The 24839-nt window shown below is 40.3% G+C and overlaps 1 protein-coding gene and 1 pseudogene across 6 annotated transcripts in view; both read left to right on the plus strand.

Annotated features, from left to right (window-relative positions):
- LOC105472310 (src kinase associated phosphoprotein 1) overlaps nucleotides 1–24839 on the plus strand; it is a 320592-nt gene that overhangs the window by 208018 nt on the left and 87735 nt on the right. The gene's annotated exons all lie outside the window — the stretch shown is intronic.
- Nucleotides 13585–22882, plus strand: LOC139359623 (U6 snRNA-associated Sm-like protein LSm3 pseudogene; annotated as a pseudogene).

Genomic DNA, 24839 nt, shown 5'->3' on the forward strand with positions numbered 1-24839 from the left:
ATAGAAACCAAGACAGATCCAAGAGTCTTAGGACAGAGAAGGAGCCATGTGCTCATGTAGTCTAGCCTACCCATTCTACAGACCAAAATGCAGACAAATCAAATGAGTTGCTCATCATTGCAGAACTACTTTGTGTCAGTGCTAGGACTAGTGCACAGAACAAGAATAAACAGGGGCAGTTTAGGAAACAGTCTTACTGGAAACTCTTAATTTCTCCCAAGTCCCAGAGCTCTTTTTTTATACCATGTTCCCTCTCCATTCACAGAAACTGAAATAAAACTTGAGATATCATGCCAATCCTGGAAGTCAGAGTAGGGAAAAGTCCAGAATTCAAGTTAAATAGGGCTTGAAGAATTCACCTGTGCCAGAATTCAAAGCAAGATCAATAACTAGAACTAGAGAGTCAAGCTAAGGTCAAGCCAAGAGAAAGATGCATTGAAGGGTGAGGCAAGACAGGAAGCTCAAGTTGAGGCAAACTGAAGGTATGGAGTTAGGAAGAGGTAATAGGAATCTCAACAACCTACCTGTTTCAAACCCCACAGATGTTTAAGAATGTCTCAAACTTGGTGGAGGGAGGGAACTCACCCTAAATAGCACATCCCTTTTGAATGATAAGCATCAAGTTTACCATGCAGACTGTACGGAATTTTTCAAGAAGGTCAAAACCCCCAAAATCAAGTTAAATGTCCACTTCAAAAAAAAAAAAATAGGCAAGATTATGAGTTACTGCAACTCATCTGATAGATCTATGCACAGTAAGCTTCTTAGTATCTTACTTTATCTGCCAGTGAAGACTGGAGGACTGAGCCAATTCAGCTGGGAATTGAACCTGTGGTTCCAGGAAGTCTAGATATTTCAAACCTCATACTTAATCCATTAAGATATCCCCTCCAAGAACATAATGTAGTTAAAGTAGACTTAGATATCTTTAGTACAGTGAGTGGATTTTATTTCCACTTTGGGAATTTCTGATCCATAATAAAGAGAGATATAAATGAAACTTATCTACAATAGTGCCTATAGAAAAATGCATGCATGTCAACATATACTGTCACTTTTCTGATTTATGATTAAGAAGGGAAAAAAACCTATCTTGGGGGAAGTGGATTACAAATACTTCTGCTAAATGGAGGCTTTATACATAACTCCCTTCTCTTATTCTTTCTAAAGATCCATTCTTGCCTGTCTCAATAAAATAGAATAAATTATACTTACTCAAACAATCTGAAGAGAGAACACAGATTTCACACATCTGTCAGGTGGGTCAGTTTATTTGGGGGACAGTAGGGGAACATCCTGTACCATTACAGGCTGTCAGCCACAGAGAATGTTTACTAATAAGCCTAGCCATTAGGTTGGGTCAGTGATGGATGGTCTATGTTCCTGTGCCCTGGCCTGGCATGTGCTGTGCTACTCACTGACCAGCAGCAGCTGTTGTACTAACCGCCTTGTTAAGGGTCTCACCAAGTGACATCAGCTATACATCACCCTGGCTGATACCTTTGATTATTTGGACAGCTCCTGGCATGATGAATCGTTGGGATTGATCTGTCTTTTCTCGCACGTCCTAGTCAGTGTTCTTTACTCATCTCTCTCAACTCTTCATTCTTAAGTCCAGGGCCCTTATTACTGCACTTTCAGATGTATGCATCTCCTACCTTCCCCAATTTAAGGGACCTGCTGGTTTCAGTATTCATAATAAGGAATTGAGATGAGGCTGAGGAAAATAAGTGCATCATAGTTAGGACAGACAGGCGGAGGAAACAGCAGTCATTCTTGTAGCTAGAAAAACAAGGAGAAAAAGCTTTTTTCCATGGGCATCTAGGGCTCAGCAACTTTCATTACTGAGGTCATGGGCCCTCCACATAATCCATGTGGTACAAATTAAATTTGAATGCTGTTGGTAACCTGAACAATGCTTTCTATTTATAAGACCCTTTTCTCCCAAAGAGTGCAAATCATTTCACACACAGTATTTCAAGCATCACCATATTTCTGTAAAAGAAGTTTTATCATCTTGATTTCAGAGAGGGAAAAAATGAGCACAGAAAGCCTATATACCCAAATCTACTTGATAAATAAATGTGTGGCAAAATCAATAACAAGATCTAAAATCTCTGACTCCCTGTTATATTCAGTACTTTAATTCATTGATTTTTAAAGTGTTGAGTAAGCACCTACTGTGTGTGCCAAGAGCTGGGAATACAGGGAGCCTCTATGGGACTGCCATTAACTTATTCAATCCCATTTATCTCTAAATCAGTTTTAGTAAGGGAGAAGCATATTGAAATATACTATTTTACTTTAAAGAATTTGCATGTACATACTAGAAATACAAATTCTATTTCACTTTACCATAAATGAACCAGAGGCCATAGTAGACTGCCCTTCCCTATTAAAATTTAAATTTCTGCACCCTATAGTTATTTGTAGTCCTTTCCAAATCTGTTGAAATTTAATAGATTCAATATGGCTATGTAAAAGCAGTAGTTCTCGAATGTGTTCTGGCACACTTGGCAAAACTTCATTCAATATATGTTTAATTCCATCATACAAACAACTCTACTGACATAAAATATGACCACATTATATGTATACAATATAAACTCTCAGCTAGAAGCACACCCATATCCCCTCCCCCAAAAGGCCACTAAGTATGGCTTTTTGAAATAAGCATGATCAGTGATCTCCAAAATTTTCCATTAATATATTTATTTACCATTTGTTCTTTTTTGGCCACCTAAAGTGGTAAAATAACACAAGTGTAAGAGAAAATTTAAATTTGATGACATTTCCTATCCATTAACTAAGCATAGATATGATACCACATTGTTCCAGAAAGAATCTAAGGCAAAAACCAGTTTATTTTGTTAAGAATTATTATTCTATTTGAAAAATGGAAGAGCTCAGTCAATAGAAGAATAGTTATAGAGCAACTATATTTAAATCATCTTCATCACTAGAAAACACTGACTTTATTATGTCATTTCCTGACTGAAAACTTTCAATAACTCTGCAAAGCTGAGGAGACCTCCTAGTCTCTCCAATTTAAAGGACCTGCTCATTTCAGCATTCATAATGAGAAATTGGAATGAGGGAAACTAGGGAAAACTAGATTATTAGAACTTGTTAGCCTGACTTTTAATCTTTCAGAGTTTGTCCTATACTCATAGGATAAATGTTTAGCTTATTTCCTAGAATACCCCCTCACCTACATATCCAACAAAAGCTCCAGGCATCAGTCAAGTTACTGTTTGCTAAGAACACATTATACTCAGTGTAGACTTTCAAGCTCTTGCTTGTGCTGTTTCCTTTCTGGAAAGTTCCTCCTCTCTTTCTCTCTCTCTCTCTCTCTCTCTCTCTCTCTCTCTGTCTTCCATCTCTCAGAGTTCAGCTCAAGGTACTCTTCTCCACAGTCTATACACACTGCCTTCTCTGAGCTGTAGGTTTTTATTTTGGTACCTAATCATATACTTTCTTTATTGTTAGTTAACAATTTCAGGTATTCAGCTAGAGGCCATCTGCTCTTCCTCTCATACTTCTCACATACAGTGCCATGCACATCTGCTCTTCCTTGGTACTTTGTACTTGTAGTCATAGAACATGCCAGTAAAGTTCTGAGTGAATAACCCCAAGCAAACTGTTAACCATCGGTCACTATGAGCTCATAAAAACTGGTTAAATTGGCTTATTTTCAACAATTGCTTATTTTCAAATACATGTGATAGTTCTTCTAGACTTGATTGATGGAAATTTGCAGGCATTTCTGTACTTAGACTGATTTACCACTTCTGTGGCCTGGTTTACATAGATACATATCCACATGCGACATTTGCCCACACTTCAGTTTTCAGCAGTTCATAGATGATGCCAAAAGGGCTTTTTCATACACTGCACAGCATATATAATGATAGTAATGTGGAAATTTAGGGGCAACTAGGAAAGTGTCCAAAATATAAGGGAGCGGACACATAATTCAGAGAACTGCTATGTTGCTCATAATTGAGCACCAGTGTCTTAGTTGTGCCGGAAAACCACTCCAGAGAAGTTAGAAACCTGAAATTGGAAGGGCCCTAAATTTCCACATAATAATTTTTATCTTACGTTGCTATAACTCAATTTCCATTTACCAAGCGAGAATCAGCAGTTTTTAGAATGCCAGCATCTCCAAAACCACACAGGAATTCAGCTTAAAATCTGGTAGCGTTTTAACACTGAAGAGCTTAACTTCAAACCATGCACCTTTTAAGAGGACTTTCTTTTTTTTTTTTTTTTTTTTTTTTTTGAGACGGAGTCTCACCCTGTTGCCCAGGCTAGAGTGCAATGGCGTGATCTCTGCTCGCTGCAACCTCTGCCTCCCAGGTTCAAGCGATTCTCCTGCCTCAGCCTCCCAAGTAGCTGGGATTACAGGCACTTGCCTCCATGCCCAGCTAATTTTTGTATTTTTAGTAGAGACGGGGTTTCACCATCTTAGCCAGACTGGTCTCGAACACCTGACCTCATGATCCACCCGCCTCAGCCTCCCAAAGTGCTAGGATTACAGGTGTGAGTCACCGCGCCCGGCCCGAAGAGGACATTTTAGGAAGCTTTAAAAATATTCTTCTACAGCACTTTGGGAGGCCGAGGCAGGAGTATCATGAGGTCAGGAGTTCAAGACCAGCCTGGCCAACATGGTGAAACTCCATCTCTACTGATAATACAAAAATTAGTCAGGTGTGGTGGCAGGGGCCTGTAATCCCAGCTACTCAGGAGGCTGAGGCAGGAGAATTGCTTGAACCCGGGAGGTGGAGGTCACAGTGAGCCGAGATTGCGCCACTGCAATCCAGCCTGGGTGACAGAACAAGACTCTGTCTCGGAAAAAAAATATATATATATATTCTTTTATATGCATCTCCTATTTTAGCTATGTACATTTTTCAGCTACAAAAGCAAAGCAAAACAAAACAAAAAACCCAAGGCAGTTCATTAATATCTCTTGAACACGGTTTTTCTTAGAGGCAGAAAGAGTGTAGGAGTATGAAGGAAGAGTAATTAATGGAAAGTAACTTCTAGAAAATCCTAGATGATAGCTAAAACTATTATTGGTTTGTATTAGCTCGAGGAACCCTTTTCATCGTATTTGCCTAGGGTTTCCTCTAGACCAAGCTCCTTTTACCTCAGCTCCCTATGCTTAGGCTCTTTGTGGTTCCCTCTACTTCTCTGTAGCTAACTGTAGCAACTTAATTTTTGAGAGAGTGGTAAGAGTTCCAAGTTACCCCTTAGACATTTCTGGCACCACCAACCACCATGGTTGTGGTTGACTGGGTTTACTATAATAATAATTCTTTATGTTTACATACCATATTTCATCACAGAATGACTACAAATTATAGAGGTTAACCAATTGGGCTTTCTCCCTCCTTTATCATCAGGAGAGTAGGCAACAGAGACGTCTAGACAGAGAAATTTAGTTAGGGATGTTTCAGTATTGATAAGTGAGTTTAGGGCAAGAGCCCTAAAATATGCAGTGCTCTCTGTGAAGGACAGGTTTTTAAACCACACCACCATCCCACTGTTGAACTGGAGAACAGAACTGAAAGAGACTGCAGGCAATCTTGTGGATTTCTTAAAGATACTCAGCAATTCTGATCCCACAATTATTTAACTTCTTGAAATTGCTCCTGTTTTAATTTAAGCCAGTTTCTCTTGCTGCATGAACAGAATTAGCTGGTTAGTACCCTCCTTATGAAACATTTGATATAATGCACAATGCAGTACTCGAAGGTTTAAACCAAAACACCATTTAGCCTTATGAGCTCCAGGCTAGGAAATACAAATTCTTTTAGCCTTGCCTATGTAATTTATCTAGGATTTTTAAAAAGTAATTCTGTAGCAAACTTTACTCAAGGAGAAACTGTTGTAGTCATTCTTCCTTTGTTTCCTAGTGTTTGAGAAGTTGACAAAGGAATTAATTAGTAGTAACAAACTACATTGATTGTTTTTTGTCAACTTTTTTATTGCAATACATCATATATACAGAAAATGCACAAATCATAAATGTAGAACTCAATGATTTTTTTTTTTTTTTTTTTTTTTTTTTTTTTTTTTTTTTGAGACGGAGTCTCACTCCGTCAGCCAGGCTAGAGTGCAGTGGCGCAATCTTGGCTCACTGCAACCTCCACCTCCCGGGTTCAAGCGCTTCTCCTGCCTCAGCCTCCTGAGTAGCTGGAATTACAGGTGCGAGCCACCACGCCCAGCTAATTTTTATATTTTTAGATTTTTAGTACAGACAGGGGTTTCATCATATTGGTCAGGCTAGTCTGGAACTCCTGACCTCGTTATCCACCTGCCTTGGCCTCTGAAAGTACTGGGATTACAGGCGTGAGCCACCGTGTCCAGCCCAGTGATTTTCTTTTTTTTGACAGAGTGAACACACTCATGTAAGCCCTACCCACATCAAGATATAGAACATTACCAGTATCTCTAAAGCTTCTCTCTCTCTCTCTTTTTTATTGTTATTATTATTGTTTTTTTTTTTTTTTTTTTTTGAGATGGAGTCTCGTTCTTTCACCCAGGCTGGGGTGCAGTGGCACAATCTGGGCTCACTGCAACCTCCACTTCCCGGGTTCAAGAGATTCTCATGCCTCAGCCTCCCGAGTAGCTGGGATTACTGGCATGTGCAACCATGCCCGGCTTTTGTATTTTCAGTAGAAACGGGGTTTCACCATGTTGGCCATGCTGGTCTCAAACTCCTGACCTCAAGTGATCCTTCCACCTCAGCCTCCCAAAGTGCTGGGATTACAGGCGTTAGCCACTGCACCTGGCCCAAAACTTCTCTTTATGCCCCTTCCCAGTTATCTCCACCAAAATAACTACTATTCTGACTTCTATCACCAGATTAATTTTTCCTATACTTGAACTTCATATGAACAGATTCGTACTATATATACTTTTGTGTGTCTGGACTCTTTCATTTAGCATTATAATTGTGAGGATTGTCCGTATTTTTGCAAGTAGCAATAGTTCCTTTGTTCTCATTACTATATAGTTTTTCCTTTATTCATTTTATTTCATTCTATGGAAGGTAAACATATGGGTTCTTTTTCTGCTTTGGAAATATTGTAAATAATTCTGCTGTGAACAATCTTATATCAGATTTTTGGAGCACCATTATGTTGGCATTTCTGTTTGGTATATATCGAGGAGAGGATTTGCTGAATTAGAGAGTATGTGCATATTCTGCTTTAGGAGAGTCTACCAAACATTTTTCCAACAGATTTGTACCATTTTGTACTCCCACCAACAATATGTGAAAATTCCAGTTGCTCCTCGTTCTCACTGATACTTGGTATTGTCCGTTTTTCTTAATTTTAGCAATTCTGGTGGGTGGCCATAGTAGTTTCTTCAATTGAAATAAACCAGCTGCCTGGAGGGATTAGGTCTCTGAAAATATCCTTTTTTCCTACTGCCGTTGTATGTTTGCCAGTGAATCACAGGAACATCTACTCTGTGAGGAACAAAGTGGTAGCCTAGCCCTCATTTGCATGACTTTGAACTGTTATCTGTGGCTGCTGTAGATTCTAGCCAGAGCAGACTGGGAGACACCGTGTGCAGCCAGATAACCTTTTCTTGTTCATTAAGGACCCACTTAGCTCTCCATGGGGCTGCAGCAGACAACCTAGAAAAGCAGGTAATGACTTTATGATTATATAATGCTAATCTCATCAATAATAATTCTAAGAGGAAAAAACCCAGAATTTAAATAACTGGGTTATGGTACCAACACACAAAAGTATGAAAGTCAGGTTGAGGACAACTGTACTTGTTTTTGCAACTAACATATAACTGACATGACCCTATTCTCCATAATACGTATTCAGAGAGACTTTTAAATTGGATGCTGAAATCTTGAGGGGGGGGTTTAATTGCCTTGAAGTGTTTTGAAAATACTAACCAATAAACAGTCATATTAGAAATAGGCAGAACTGGTGCTTTATTTGAGAGTGGACATATAAGAGTTTCAAAAAGGTTTGTGCATGATAATTCCTCTCCTTTTGTCAGCAAGAAGTTCAAGTTCAGTGACCAGTTTTTTCACCAATGAGAGGTGAATAGTACAACTGACTTTTAAAATCAAATGTCAGATTCCACATAATTCCCACCTTGGTTTTAGTTTCTCAACAATGGAATACAATTTTCAATAAATCTAGAGATAAAAATTCTGCCCAAGTAACCTCATTAATATTGAGGGGACTCTTCTCTATTGGAAATCTGTGCGTTTTGTTCAAAAAATTGGAAGCAAAGAATGCTTTAAGGTTAATTCTAGAGATTCCAAAATTAAACATATACTATTAGATAAATACTAATAGGAAATTATGTTGTTATATTTTTTCTCTTTCTCAATCTGCCTTTCTCTTTATTCCCACTGTAAAATGTGTGTGCGTTTATTCCTTTCTACTTTATGTTCTGATTTCACATGGCCACCCCATGAGGGTTTTTTTTAACAATCTGAAACCCCCAAAATATTGAATTATTATGGAAACAAGGTGCAATATTTCAAGCGTCACCCTACAATAAAAGTAACAGGATAATGGTTTTCTTTCTCAGTTCAGATATTAGAGGCCCAAATATTGATTGCCTGTTTCTTTTGCCTCCTGTCCTCTGATGAAACTACACTTTTGACACAGAGTCACAATAAAATGTGCCCTTTCCAGTATGAGATCTCTGTAAATGTCATTCACACAGTCATTGTTTTCTAATTCTCTGCATTTTCATCAGAGTAGCACACAAGCTCTTCGTTGAGTGGAGAGAGAGCAAGCAGTGTTTAAATTTAGAATTCACTAGAACAACCAAGTTCCATTATTTTGCTAAGGACAGTTACAGTCCAACAATAGGACTCCTTTTCCATAGTGTTTATGAAATTATTATTCTTAGAATTGACTAAGTGATGAGGACTTTGATAACTAGAGGTTTCATGAAATACTGTTGGGAATATTGATGTTGGGTTTGCCAGGCAAAGAGAGGTTGTAAAATCAGTGTGAATGTCAGTGTTTAGGGATGAGAAGGGATGGCTGGTAACATAAGCTGAAGTCAAGCTGGAGACCTAGAGGAAACGGCTGCTCCCTAACCCAACTCTGCCAGCCAGTCTTCCTCCTGACCTGCAACATTCTTGCTGTCTCAGCCCCAGATCTCTGATCCTAGCTGTTAGCAAATGATTTGGGATTTTGTTTAAGGATAAATATTAGTGGTAGCCTAGCTTGAGGCCACCAAACTCATTTCATTTGTGCCCTGCACCAAATTTGATCCCAAAGGTGGCAAGCTGGCACATTAACACAATGTGATACTTAGTACCTTCCTCCTCCTCTATGAAATCAGTTTATCCAACAGTATCTCATACAAATGACCTGCAAAAACAAGCCATACACAAAGCTTTCACTAACATCTTGATAAATGTAATCGGTGCACCTATGGCTTTTCAAGATGTTCCTATGCTGTGACCCTCTGTTTCACATAATGTAGCCTTTTAATTTATGTCCAATAGCTTACCAGTCAGTCAGCACTGGCATCCTTTTTCTAACCTCAAATCATTGTCTGATAATCCATTTTGGTGCCTTTATTAGCCTTGAAGGTAGTTTGAGATGTTAAAATCTTTTTTTAACAAGTTTGCCTTGGATAAGAGATGTTGCAGTGGGCTCCATATATGTTTTTTACCTTTACCTAACCTTTTCTTATTTATTCAGAGACAATATCTTGCTCTGTCACCCAAGCTGGAGTGCAGTGGCACAGTCTCAGCTCACTGCAGCCTCGACCTCTTGGCTCAAGCTATCCTCTCACCTCAGCCTCCTGAGCTGAGGTAGTGTGCACTACAGCTGTACACCATCAGGCCAGGCTAATCTGTGTGTATTTTGTAGAAGTGGAGGTTTCACCATGTTGCCCAGGCTGGTCTCAAACTCCTGAGCTCAAGCAATCCACTCATCTCGGTCTCCTGCAATTTTTATCTGGCACCATTACAGCTGATCCCATATTGACAGCAATCCTACTAGAAATCTATTCAGAAACCCCTGTTCTGTTCATCTTTGCATCATCCTATCTGGAAGGCAAAGTTACCCAGGAGACCACTGAGAGGGCAGGTCTCACTGTCTTTTCTTTTTGCTTGCTTACTATTGATTGTCCCTAGAAGAAAGGTAACTGATTTAAGGGGCTTGAAAATGGTTTGGACAGACTATAAAGAAAATAAAAATGAGATCAGTATGAAGAAGTCAATACTACACACCTTTTTCAAATTTGACAAAAACATTTAAGTTCTGAAATATTTCAGGTAACAAAAAAAATATGTGATAAGAGAGAGGCTTACCTGAGATATATTTTAGGAAATCTAGACTTCAGTTCTTTCTTATATTCCCCCTTTTCACTCTCAACACGTGAAATGCTGAAAATGGAATTTTTGCTTCTTATATTAGAAGAATTTTCAACATTTAAATTTCTTAGACAGTTTCAAATCTGATACTTATAATATTTGCCAATCCGTCCATGAAAGAACATGTATTCTAGAGAATATCTGACAAAAGAAAGGCCAAAATTATATCTCTTATGAATATTCAGGTCAGGTTCAGTAGCTCACACCTGTAATCCCAGCACTTTAGGAGGCCAAGGTATGTGAATCTCTTGAGCTCAGGAGTTCAAGATGAGCCTAGATAACACGGCGAAACCCTGTCTCTACAAAAAAATACAAAAATTAGCCTGGCATGATGGTGCTCACCTGTAGTCGCAGCTACTCTGGAGGCTGAGGTGAGAGGATCCCTTGATCCTAGGAGGCAGAGGTTTCAGTGAGCTGAGATTGTACCGCTGTACTCCAGCCTGGGCAACAGAGTGAGATCCTGTCTCTCTCTCTCTCTCTCTCTCTCTCTCTCTCTCTCTCTCTATATATATATATATATATATATATATATATATATATTCATAGTATTGGGTGCTTGTGCAAAGTGGACATAGGATACATAGTTCTTAAGACTTATCAGCAATATGTTATTTCAATTTCATAAGCAAGTAAGATAAATAGTGGCTTTACAGTTATCACACACTCTTATCAATGGATGTTGTCAAGATAGAGTTCAAGATAGAATTCAAGATAGATTCAAGATAGAATCTCAGTTGTAAACTCTCTATTCAGAGTTTTGTCTATAAAGTTGTATTGCTTCCTATAACTCAAACAAGATCAAGTTGTAGCTGGCACCATTTTCCTCAGAGTACCGAAGATGTAACTGACTCCTTTTTAAGAAATGTCAAAAGTCACCAGAATTCATACTGCCAAGAACAACATGTGTGTGATGTGTTGCTAAGCTTCCCTCTGCAGGTTTCCCCCCTATGCCAGTGGTGTGAACCCAGCAGCTCAGAATGAGGTCATTTCACAAAGGTGGGCATCTTGAACCCTTATGGCATCCTTCAGATAACGCATAGGTCAGAGATGGAATAAACAAAGCAATATGCCGAGAGCCAGCTGTTTAAGTGAGGAGGAACAGGCCTGGGAGTAAAGGGAGTAAAAGGATTGCAATTAGGCTCAGGGGCTCTCCTGAAAGGTGAGCTTGCCCTGTTGGTGCTTCTCTTACACAGTGAAAGGAAAGGAGGAAAATTGTCTCAAATCAGAACCAGGGAGAGCTGGTGATGCTGGGGCTGCCTCTATCTAAACCCTGATCTCATACTGCTTCCCTGTGGAGAATTCTCTGAACTGCAGCTTCCCTCTGTGGGCCCCTGCCTATCATGTCCATCTAGTGTGGTCTCGAGCCTGGACTTGGTATCATCCAAGAGCAGAAAAAAAAAGGATGTGTGTGTGTGTGTGTGTGTGTGTGTGTGTGTGTGTGTGTGTGTATGTGTGTGTGTGTATATATATATATATATATATATATATATATATATATATATATATATAAAGAACCTCAGCAAAAAGAATAGGGAGGCCATGAGAAAATGGTCCTATCCTGAGTCCAGAGTCATATCTCACAGCAGGCTGATCTGACAGGTCTGCATCCTCACCCTTCCCTTTTTACATACCTTTTTAAAAAGCCCAAAGCCTCTGTCTGCCCAATGGTGTTCCTTCAGTTCAGCTTTTGCAGATATATGTTATGGCTTGCACCCTTGGGAATTCCAAATCAATCATTAAAATTGCCTACTATTTCTCCGAATATTTTTCACAAAAGCCAAATCACAAGGCTATGGCCAACATAGAGGTTTCCACTTTTATCTTTTTATCATTATCATCACAGCTTTCTGCTTGTCTTCCTCCATACCCACCCAAGGAAGTGTAGACATAGACATTAACAAGAATACCCTTAGCCGGGCGCGGTTGTGGGCGCCTGTAGTCCCAGCTACTCGGGAGGCTGAGGCAGAAGAATGGCGTGAACCCGGGAGGCGGAGCTTGCAGTGAGCCGAGATCGCGCCACTGCACTCCAGCCTGGGCGACAGAGCGAGACTCCGTCTCAAAAAAAAAAAAAACAAAAAAAAAACCAAAAAAAACAAGAATACCCCTACCCTTCAGCTACCCTTCTTCAGAGGGCATTAGGGCAATAAAACACATTTTAGATATAGATCTATAGCTAACTATTTCATCATGATATAAAAACAGTACTGTAGGAGCATTACAGTTGGTATGGTGGTTCAATTTCTTATTTCTCTACAATTTAAGAACCAGAGGCCAGGTGCAGTAACACACGTGTAATCCCAGCACTAGGAGAGGCTGAAGCAGGAGGATTGCTTAAGCCCAGGAGTTCGAGACCAGCCTGGGCAACATGGTGGAACCCCATCTCTTTATTTTATTTTATTTTATTTTATTTTATTTTATTTTACTTTATTTTGAGACAGAGTCTCACTCTGTCACCTAGGCTAGAGTACAGTGGCGCAATCTCAGCTCACTGCAAGCTCCGCCTCCCAGGTTTAAGCAATTCTCCTGCCTCAGCCTCCCAAGTAGCTGGGACTACAGGCACGCATCACTATGCTGGCTAATTTTTGTATTTTTACAAAATTTTACAACCATGTTGGCCAGGCTGGTCTCGAACTCATGACCTCCAGTGATCTGCCCGCCTCAGCCTCCCAAAATGCTGGGATTACAGGCGTGAGCCACTGCACCCAGCCTCTAATTTTAGAAAAAGGAAAAAAAAAAAAAAAGGAACTGGAGAAAGCTCAGCTTCTCTTAAGTAAGGAACAATCAGGCCCAGCACAATGGCCTATGCCTGTAATTCCAGCACTTTGGGAGGCCAAGGTGGGTAGATCACTTGAGCCCAAGAGTTTGAGACCAGTCTGGGCAACATGGCAAAATCCCATCTCTACAAAAAATTAAAGAAGAAGAAACAATCAGAAGCTAATAGAAAGCTGTAATTAAAGTTTGATATGTTTTAGAGGAGATGAAGAAAAAGGCAATACATCCTTTGGGCTGGTCAGTGGTATTTTGTAGTGAATATTCAGAATCAGAAAGTATAAAGGAAGTTGATGCTGTAATTCACATTCCACAGAGAACCTGTGATCCTTTCTGTTCCTCTCCTCTCTGCCTCTGCTGAAGGCTCGAGGGTGAAAGCTGTAAGTTGAAGAGGACAAGCCATCAACAGAGGGTAACTTGTGATGAGAAATGAAAATATTTGGATTAGCTATAATACTAAGCCAGTGATATTTACAAATTATTAAACTGCCATCCTCACATCAAACGCTTTTTATTTTATGAAATGCTAAGCTGTACTTTCAGTTTGTTTCAAACTGTCAGGGCCATTATTTGATGTCCCTCTTTGTTTGTTTATCTTAATTAAGATGTAGAATCAATCATTTTTACTTTCTCTCTCCAAGAGCAGCAGCCGGCTCAGAGTCAGGATGAGGTCTGGCCACCCTTGAGTGCTGTGCAGGTGCTGAGCTGTGTTTGTTCACAGAGGGATAAAAAACACATTTGTTCTCCAGGTTGTGTGGATAGACTGACAGATTTCGATAAGAGGGAAAAAAGTCTTCCTCTGTGGTGAGAAATAACGTTTCTATCCAGAATAAGTAAAAGCAGTGGCAAATATCATTCCTGTTACGGAGATGATTTTCCTCAACACATAGTGATAACTCACCTGGGGGTGGGAAACACTGAGGTGGGTTGGAAATAGGAGGCAGAATGTGGTGACCCAGATCAAGCAAGAAGCAGAAGGTGGAGAGCCCTAAACTTTATCCTGTGAATATGACAGTTGTTTTTGCCACACCAGCTTCCTTTTCCATTCCTGATGCCACAGTTCAATCTCCAAGCTGATAGGTCGTAGTGGAATGGCTTATCGTTGGAGAGACCATTTCATATCCAAATTTCTTGTGTTCATCTTTGTATAGAGGTACTTCTGGCCCATCAACTCTGTATAAGGGCCTTTGCAGGGCGTTTACAACAGTACAGCCTTTTGTTGTTGTTGTTGTTGTTGTTGTTGTTGTTGTTGTTGTTGTTGTTGTTTTGAGATGGAGTTTTGCTCTTGTTGCCCAGGCTGGAGTGCAATGGCGTGATCTCAGCTCACCGCAACCTCCGCCTCCCGGGTTCAAGCGATTCTCCTACCTCAGCCTCCTGAATAGCTGGGATTATAGGCACCCGCCACCACACCCGGCTAATTTTTGTATTATTAGTAGAGATGGGGTTTCTCCATGTTTGTCAGGCTGGTCCCAAACTCCCAACCTCAGGTGATCCACCCGCCTCAGCCTCCCAAAGTGCTGGGATTGCAGGCTTGAGCCACTGCGCCCAGCCAACAGTACAGCTTAATTCTGTTGAGGCACCCACTCTTTCCTGTTCAGCGCCCTTTTTGAGAAGCATGCATCCCCTCAGGATAGCTAACCAAGGGTAGAGAAGCAGTCAACTAGACATGGAACAGAATTGAATTCTACACACCAGTCAACCCACTTAGGGATAAAACCTCATCTCCTTAGCACCAGGTCACCTTCACCTCCTTAGCACCATGTTCCTCGATCTAACCGAACTAAATAGCCATACAATTCAATCAGCTGGACAAATGAGAAACACAAAGAAAGGAAATAAGTCTACTGCATGATTTAGGCAGATCAGATTGGAAAAGATACAGTGCTTTACTTTCAAAATCATCCTAGTCAGTGAAGCAATCCAAATATAGCCATAGACCCAAACAGATTATTTGTATTTTATACCACATGCATCTAGAACAGCAGTATCTGTAACATTCATGCACTTGGAGCCCTAGAGTCAGGGGAAAGTATACCTTTTCATTGATCAGAATCTTTTTAAGCACATCTAAGCAAATTTGGATGTGAAATTAGTACTAGCATTTCTCCTACTTATTGTGAGCACTAACAGCTAGCGCACACTCCAGTGGTCTTATATGTTGTTCTGCTCCTGAAAGTGTTGCAGAAGTTAACTTCAGGAACTTGGACAAGAAGGCCTGCATCCCAGTCCTTCATTAGGCAAGAGGTGGACTTTTGAATCACATAATTCCAAGAGGAAACATAACCTTTCAAAAGATAAACCGACACTTCATTTATTTGAGGCCTCTGTTATGATTCTTGGACCACAGATAACTACTTTGAACAAATTCTCACTCTTCATTAGTGGAAAACACTTTCCTCTAATCGCCACGAATTACCCAACACCTGGAATTAAGCAGTCTTCTCTTACTGTACTCATTTGCTTTCTTTCCAGTGGGATATTCTAGGTTCATAAGGTGACTGCCAGTACCTATTTAGCTGTGTGCAATATTACTGGTGTGGCTGAGACTGCTAGCTAGCCCCCAATACCAGGTTCATGGCTGCCCAGAACAACTCCCTGCCTCCCTACCTCCATGGCAACTAGATTTGACCACGTGATTTCAGTTCTGGCTAGTGGAATGTATAAGTAATGTGTCAACTTTTAAGGGCCACACACAAGTGTCCTTAAGCAGGTAGAGGGAGGGTGATGCTGTCTGTGTTGCCCCTCTCCTCCTTCCTGCTGGCTGGAACTGGAGCCAGTTTGGACCATGATGAACAAATGACACACTTTATAAAGATAGAAAGAGCCCGAAGAGGAAAGGGCAAAGGATTTGAAACATGGTGGACAACACAGACCAGCAACAAACTACCAACACCATAGAGGAGCCCCTTGATCTTATCAGGCTCGGCCTGGATAAATGAATTTATGGATAAATGAGAGATTACCAGGAGCTTCTAGGCAGATTACATGCTTATGATCTACATTTAAATATGTTATTGGGAGATGTGGAAGGATTGTGACTACTACAGAAATTGAGGAAGAAGCCATCATATATAAGAGATACATAAATCAATGAAACAGAATATTCAAATGCTCTTTTTCCAGGAAGATGTTTTGTCCTGGTTGTCACTCCATTGAGAGTTGGCTGAAACAATTTATCCCATATGGAAAATAAGAGACTTTGTAAAGTTACCTCTTTAAATGTTCAGGACATTCAAAAGAGAAACCAGCAAACATTTTGATATTAAGAAATCCTCCCGCCGGGCGCGGTGGCTCAAGCCTGTAATCCCAGCACTTTGGGAGGCTGAGACAGGCGGATCACAAGGTCAGGAGATCAAGACCATCCTGGCTAACACGGTGAAACCCCGTCTCTACTAAAAAATACAAAAAACTAGCCGGGTGAGGTGGCGGGCGCCTGTGGTCCCAGCTACTCCGGAGGCTGAGGCAGGAGAATGGCGTAAACCTGGGAGGCGGAGCTTGCAGTGAGCTGAGATCCGGCCACTGCACTCCAGCCTGGGCGACAGAGCCAGACTCAGTCTCAAAAAAAAAAAAAAAAAAAAAAAGAAATCCTCCCACTCCTGAAATGAGTTGATTTGTAGACAACTCATAACTTCTATTTTTTAAAAAAATTTTTGTTGCCCAGCCTGGTCTCGAACTCCTGAGTTTAAGCCATCCTTCCACCTTGGCCTTCCAAAGTGCTGGGATTACAAGCATGAGCCACTGCACCCAGCCTAGATAATTCATAACTTCTTAAGCTAAATGACATTGTTATTTTTCTCGAACTCTTCTAATAAATGTGATCACCAAGATGCAAAACTTTTTCAGGAAAAAAAATGAGAAGCATGAAGTGCCCTCCCATTCCTGGGGTGCCTCCCCCCAGTCTTTTTATATATGAAGGACAAATTACCTTCTATTTTGTTAAAGCCTCTATTATTTGGGGTTTTCTGTCACACTGGCTAAACTAATCCTAATGATACATCTGGTAAGGACTTCCTTTGGGGGGTAGCCAAGGACAAACTGAGTAGGGTAACACTCAGGAAGAGACTATGAGGAATAGAATGGGAAAGATACCACAGTGATGAAATGACTACAAGTGGCCTCTTCAGCCATGGAAATGATTAAAACCAGAGTTATATTAGCACAGATAATAATTTCTTTAATATTTCTTAAATGGTGTTATGCAGAAGTCCTAATTTTTATTGGTTGATTAATGTAGTTTCTTCTAGTCTTGGTAATAATGAAGGATCATTATTGGCTCTTCTCCAGGTCACCTTTTGTTACTTTGGTGGTTATAGCACTTCTCTTGCCCCTCATGCTTGTTCTGATACTCACTGTCCAGGCCCTCCACCTGGGCACCTCCCTGGGCCCACCTCACCAAGGCCCTCCAGCAAGCCATCAGGATGATAAGGACCTAACATACAAATTTACTCTGAGGCTGTGGTTCTCAGCCCTAGATGAGCATCAGAACTACTCATAGAACTTTGTAAAAATAAACATGCCTCAGCCCCACTCCAGATAATCCTGAATCAGTATATCTGGGGTGCAGTTCAGGAATCTACATTTTTTTTAAAGGTAGACAGATGATTCTGATGTGCAGCCACGGTTAAGAACCACTGCTCCAAGGTGTTGACTGATAATGGCTCAGTATAATATTGTCAATTACACTCACGTGACCTCATGGATAAGCGTCACTGCCTGACATCTATCAGTTATCTACTTCTGCTCAGTGGTCTACCGCATAGGTACAGACAGCTGCGCCTTATCCCTAGGAGAGCTGGAGCTCTGTGCCTCCTCCTTCCAGTGATCTCTGATGTACTAGCTTGTTACCACACTGCGGATGAGAATACCTTGATTAATGTGCTACCTCTCCCAGAGGCATTTGTAGTTCGATGGGGAATAATGTTTTAATCTAAGGGAATGGGCCCCAAATGATGGAATTTCAGGAATTACAGAAGTCAGTTGAGAAGATATTTTGGAAGAGGGGCCCTTTTCCAGTTCACTTAAACACATACCATGTAAGCAGCACCAATTCTACTTATAAAACAACAACAAAACAACTGGGCCTGATTCAGAAGATGTTTTAGACTTCTGAGGGGGAAAGTATCTATTTCTTCATTTTCCTTCATCTGCTGTTTGAAATCACCTTCAGCCCTCACACTTTCTCTTACCTGTGGAGAAGCAGCGCTGTTTGCCCCTAATTCAGCCATAGCTAAATGGCAAGGGAGCTCATGTTAAAAGAGCACATTACACTCTTCTGAATATCCTTTCATACATGGAATCCAATCTTAGAACACAGAGCAAAGAGTCATTTAGTGATCAGTCCCCTATTACAGCCCAGGCACAGCCAGTCTAATCAATATTTTCATGTATCTGGCCAGCTTTTACAAATCTGGGGTAATTAAGATTCTACAATGTCTTAGGCAATCCTTAATATTTCACTGGCTTTTCTTCTCAACTGTTTTGTTTCTTATTATTTTTATCCTTTCCTTCCAGACTCTGTAAATACCCACCTAATAGGACTATCATAAAAACCAAGTTAAATAGGAGGTTCGAATGTGCTCTAAAAAATTTTAAAGCTCTACATAAATGTATAAGAATGTTTCTGTAATAAGGACTGTATTCTTTGGGTAGCATTACTTCAAGTTTTTGATGGAAAGAGGAGGGGGAAAGACTGAGATATAGAGAGACTAACGCTAAGGATTGCCATGAGAATTCCTTCTGTTCCTGCCTTGTCCGCTTATTAACTAGGAGGCTTGAGCAAATCACTTTAATTTCTCCATCAAAAGAAAAATGGTCATTTCTCTTATTATAGAAAATTACTCTTATTATAGAGGTAGTGGTGAGGATTAATGAATCAAGGTATATTAGGAGACTTAAGCATCCATAGATTTTGTAAATTCTGCAGAAATAATCTGGAAGGGAGATTTAGATACAGGCCCAAGTCCTAGCTAGACATGGAACCCTGGCATCCAGACACTCGCCCCTCAGTTCTAATTATTAGTACACTCCCTCTGCTAAATAGGATAAAAGGAAGAATTTTTGTTCTTGTCCATTATAAAAACACATTGAATTGTCTATGGAGATTTTGTAACTATCAAAGATTTATTGCCCTGGAAATAAGAATTTGTAATAAGAGTGTTATCATACCTTTGTTGGTGTGAACTGTTCACCAGAAATAGTCAAAGAGATAAATGAAATATAAACAGGACAATAGGCTAAGTGCAGCCTCCCCTAATTGTTTATTTTCTTTCCAACCTGGCAAGAAGTTGTTAGAGTTTCATACTTCATTTTATATACAAATTGAGGTCCTGGGGGAGAGTATCCTTCATGTGAACAGCTCTCCCAGTTACAGGAGAAAACTGAGTAACAATAAAACCCTCAGGGACATCATTTAATATTTCCAGCATTTCACATGAGCTACTGACACTTGGGTCTTCAAGGGGAAAGCTGATTTATACCTTCAGTCGTTAGACAATGTAAAGGTGAGGTCAGGCATAGGCATCCTTCATCCCTTTCCCTGGTGCTCACAGGTCCCTTGGGCAAGGTGGAATCAAAGCATTTCAAATGGTAGAGGTCACAGGAGTGACATCGTAAGAGGTAAGAGAGCACAGCCTCCTTCCTCTACCAGTGGGTCTGATGCCCATATATCTTCATATTGCCATTGTTTCCACTTGAAAAATTACATGCAGTTGGTTTTACTTTTCCTTCCCTTCCTATTCCGAAAACATGATTTCCACTCCCAATCTAAAGTATAATTTATGTCAAGACTAATGATTATGTGTTTCTGATTGTTTTTTAAAAAGGTGAAACCTTTAACATAAATGCAAGACAACAGGTGTCCTATTTTATAGCCTTGTACCTTTCCAACCCTATAAATTAAAATCATGTCTGTGCTGTCTCTGTCTTTGTGCTGATCTGAAGTCATTCTAGGACATTCTAGGAATTCTGTGCTCTCTGGCACAAAACCTCCCACGTGGTAGGTTCCAGATAAATTTTTATTGATTTGATTTGATCTACAGGTACTTGATCAAATTCTGGTCATGCCCAGTAATACAATAATACTTCGTCAATTGCAACCCAAGTTTATACCCTGGGCTTCTGACCCCAAATTTCATAATGGGATTCCATACCTTTTATTACTTATGAAATAAAGCAGCTTTCCAGTGGAAAGAGACCTCCTGTTTTTGTGGGTCCCCTTGCAATGTAGAAAGAGCTTAGGCAAATTAGACATATGGTATAAAGTACAATATTAGAATTGTAAATGACTCTTAAAATTGCATAAAGACTACAGATTATTAAAGTATTCTTAAGACAATATCTAATTCAGATATAACTTTGTATAATTTTTTTTTTTTCTTTTTGAGACAGAGTCTTCCTCTGTTGCCCAGGCTGGAGTGTAGTGGCACAGTCTCGGCTCACTGCAACCTCTGTCTCCCATGCTCAAGCAATTCTCGTGCCTCAGCCTCCTGAGTAGCTGGGATTACAAGCATGCATCACCACACCCGGCTAATTTTTGTATTTTCAGTAGAGATGGTTTCTCCATGTTGGCCAGATCTTGAACTCCTGGCCTCAGGTGATCTGCCTGCCTCAGCCTCCAAAGTGCTGGGATTACAGGCGTGAGTCACCATGCCCAACCTGTGCAAGTGTTTTTAATAGCATTGTTTCTCTTTATTCTAAACTGGTTTGTTCTTTCTTTTCTGGATTCCTTTGCCATGTACTTTCATATCAAGCTTAGGAATGTTGTGTAATCAGCCACTCAGAATGGACATCATTATATAAATATGGAGACATGGCTTTACTGTCAAATAGTTGAAAAACTATTTTTAAAATTTTCTATTTTTATTTCTATCAAAATAATGTATGCATATAGTTCTTAAAAATCAAACAAAGCCAGGCACAATGGTGTGTACTTGTAGTCCCTTGGGAGGCTAAAGTGGGAAGATTACTTGAGCCCAGGAGTTTGAATCCAGCCTCGGCCACATAGCAAGACCCCATTTCCAAAAAAAATTTTTTTAAATCAAATAATACTACAAGCAGTTGCCCTGGAGTTCTGCTTTCCAGAGGCAACCCCTTTCCATTTTTTAAAAATTAACTTTTTCATCTATTCTGATGTATCTCTTCCACACTTCTAAATAATATGATTATACAGCTATTTTTTTAGTTTATCAATTTCAGACATTATCTATTGATTTTTTATTATGGTAGGGGAGGATTTAGCTTTCCCATTCCATCCCAGCCATCAATTCCCCATTCTTGATCTTTCCAGTGTGGTTATATCATAATTTTCAGTTAATCAATATTTAGCATTTATGTTATTTAACTACATAAATATTACTTACTGTCAACCCTTATAAAATTGTATAATTAAATTTTATTTCTTTATTTTTTATACCAAGGGGTAATAAAAAAAAATACCTCTTCATTTTTTACCCAAGAGGACTGGGTTCATAGAGCTTCCAGATAACTGACCACGTGGAGGTTCCTGGAGGGTAGCATAGCCTGGGAGGACATGGAAGCTCCACACCCCTTTCCCCATACCTCGCCCTATGCATCTCTTTACCTATATCCTTTGTAATATCCTTTATAATAAACCAGTAAATGTAAAAAAAATTATTGTTTTTCCTAGAGTTGGCAAATGCCTTGACTTTTTTCATTTGCATAGTTTTCTAAGTCACCATCCCTAATTCTTTCCAAACTTTGCAGAATTGTAATTTTCCACATGGTCAAACACACCAGATGATTCATCAGTTCCATTTGTGCTTCTAGTCTCTCCTGGAGATCTCCATCCTCCTCCCCACTCTGGACTGGCTGCTCTCAGGCCTCCTGCATAGCTGTCATCCTGGGACTTCCCTTTCATCCCTTTCCTTCATCAGAGCACCACGTTCTGGACCCAATGTCACCTTCTTTCTTGGTGAAACTCCCTCATTTTAATGGAGCACATATTGTGGTGGCATCCTGAGAAAGGATGCCTGGGAGGTCAATTTCTTGAGACTTTGAATGTCTGAAAACCTCTGTATTCTACTTTTACACTTAACTGTTAGTTGGGGTGTGAGAATGCTAATGGAAATCATTTTCCCTTAGAACTTGGAAAGCTTTGCTTCACTGGCTTCCAGCTTTCATTGTTGCTGTGGAGAATTTCAGTGCCATTCTGATTCTTGATTCTTTGTATGACTTGTTTCTCCCCCCTGATTCAGAAGGTTTTAGGATCTTCTTTTTATGAATTCTGTTCTGAAATATCACTGTGATTACCAATATATGAGTCCCTTTCTTTCATATGCTGGGTGTATGGAGGACCATTTCAATCAAAAGATTCCTATCATTTTGAGAAATGTTATTATTTCTTTGATAATGTCCTTCCCTCTGTTTCTGTGTTCTAATACTGTTTATCTTTTCTGGTTTCCTTTTCTTGATCTTTTTGCTTTATTTAAGATTTCCTTGGCCAGGCGCAGTAGCTCACACCTGTAATCCCAGCACTTTGGGAGGCCGAGGCAGGTGGATTTCTTGAGCCCAGGAGTTCTAGACCAGCCTGGGCCACATAGCTAAACCTTATCTCTACCAAAAAAATCCAAAAATTAGCCAGGCATGGTGGCACGTGCCTGTAGTACTTGGAAGGCTGAGGTGGGAGGATTGCTTAAGCCTGGGAGGTGGAGACTGCCGTGCACCAAGATGAAGCCACTGCACTCCAGCCTGGGAAACAGAGTGATACCCTGTGAGGAGGGAGGGAGGGAGGGAGGGAGGGAGGGAGGGAGGAAGAAGGAAGGAAGGAAGGAAGGAAGGAAGGAAGGAAGGAAGGAAGGAAGGAAGGAAGGAAGGAAGGAAGGAAGGAAGGAAGGAAGGAAGGAAGGAATTGATTCCTTGACAAGTATTTCTACCATCTTAAATCATACAACATTTTAGTAGTTGGTCTTAAGGAACTCTTAGCTTTTGTAATGTGGGATGTACTGCTCAGATTCTGTATCAGAGCTATTCTTGTTCCTCCTTTCATGTGCTCTACACAGTTTGACCCATAGAAGTCCAGTAGTCCCACTCAATGTCTGGGGCTAAACATCCCTGTGAACCTCATACAGCCCAGGTGCCTGTCTCTTCTCTGGTAATGCCAACGATCAGATCACATTTTAAGGCTGAATATCCTGGACAACTCCCAGGCATAATGGCTCCATTTAGTAGTATAGTTACTGTAGCGATTCTTAGCAGAATGAGGTTCCTAAAAATCATGAATTTTGGACTGAGAAATATAGAATTAAAGCATTCTTCATCTTGACTTTATAGTTAGGACTATAACATAACATTAGATAAAATGTATAGCATGATGTAGCCAAAACAAAAGGAAAAAAAAAACTGGATTTGGAGCTTAAAAATACCTGAGTTTTGGCCAGGCACGGTGGGTCACACCTGTAATCCCAGCACTTTGGGAGGTAGAGGCCGGGGAATCACCTGAGGTCAGGAGTTCGAGACCAGCCTGGCCAGCATGGTGAAACCCCGTCTCTACTAAAAATCCAAAAAAAAAAATTAGCCGGGTGTGGTGGCACATGCCTGTAACGCAGCTACTCAGAAGGCTGAGGCAGGAGAATCGTTTGAGCCCGGGAGGTGCTCAGATAGCGCCATTGTACTCCAGCTGAGATCATGCCATTACACTCCAGCCTGGGCAACAAGAGTGAAACTCCGTCTCATAAAACAAAAACAAAAACAAAAAAAACCTGAGTTTATGTCTTGATTCTTCTTCTTCCCAACTGTGTGAGCCTGTTTCAGCTTCGGAAGGCTAGAATGGTGAGATCTTTCTGTCTGAATGAAGGAGATCAGAATTAAGGAGGTGTCATATGTGAAAGCATTTTATAAACACTAAATAAAGTGTTATCCAAATGTAAAGTATTACTGTTATCGTGTTACTGTTGTAACTATTCGGTTAGGGAAGCCTGAATTTCATGCTGCCTCTCCTATGTGCTTTGTAACACCCAGGCAATTCCACAATTAGAAGTAGCTTTTCAAAAAGACACTTTAGTTCTTTTTTTCCTTGAAAACAAATGAATCTGGAACCAATCTACCTTAGCCATCCAATATGTGCAGCCTCTTTTGTTCAGGAACAACCTTAAGGTAATAAACTTCTCTGCCCCTGTGACAGAGAAAAATGATAGAAGGAAATGGGTTTCCATCTCAGGCTTCCAAGGTGCTATACCAAACAATAACAAGCGAAAAATTATTCAGCTAAACGCACCTGACGTGCATTGGCATCCAATATGCCACCCTCCTCACCAGGCATTATTACTTATATACCTGCCTATGAGGAGGGCTGCTCGAAAGAGCTACTCTTCTTTTGTCAGACATACATTTTAGAGACTTAAATAAACTTATATAGCAATACCGAACTGCATGTCTTCTAAACTTTGCTATTTCATCCGTCTATACCAAGTGCCGTGAAGCAGAATGGATGTGCCTTCAGCTTTCTACAGTCCTGGAAAATGAGCCAGTCCACTTAACAATAAATGGTGGTTGGTTCAAACACACATGACTGGTCTAGTGAAGAAGAAAAGAAAGTTGAGCTTAATGAAGTCCAGTGTCTGTGTCCCTTTGCACGGACAGGAAAGGACGAGTGTTTTATAACTGTTTATTGGAGTTAATGGTAATAAATTCCTCACTTGTGATGCATTAACTTTAATGTTTT

The sequence above is a fragment of the Macaca nemestrina genome, chromosome 17 (assembly GCF_043159975.1).
Source record: "Macaca nemestrina isolate mMacNem1 chromosome 17, mMacNem.hap1, whole genome shotgun sequence".
Taxonomy (NCBI): domain Eukaryota; kingdom Metazoa; phylum Chordata; class Mammalia; order Primates; family Cercopithecidae; genus Macaca; species Macaca nemestrina.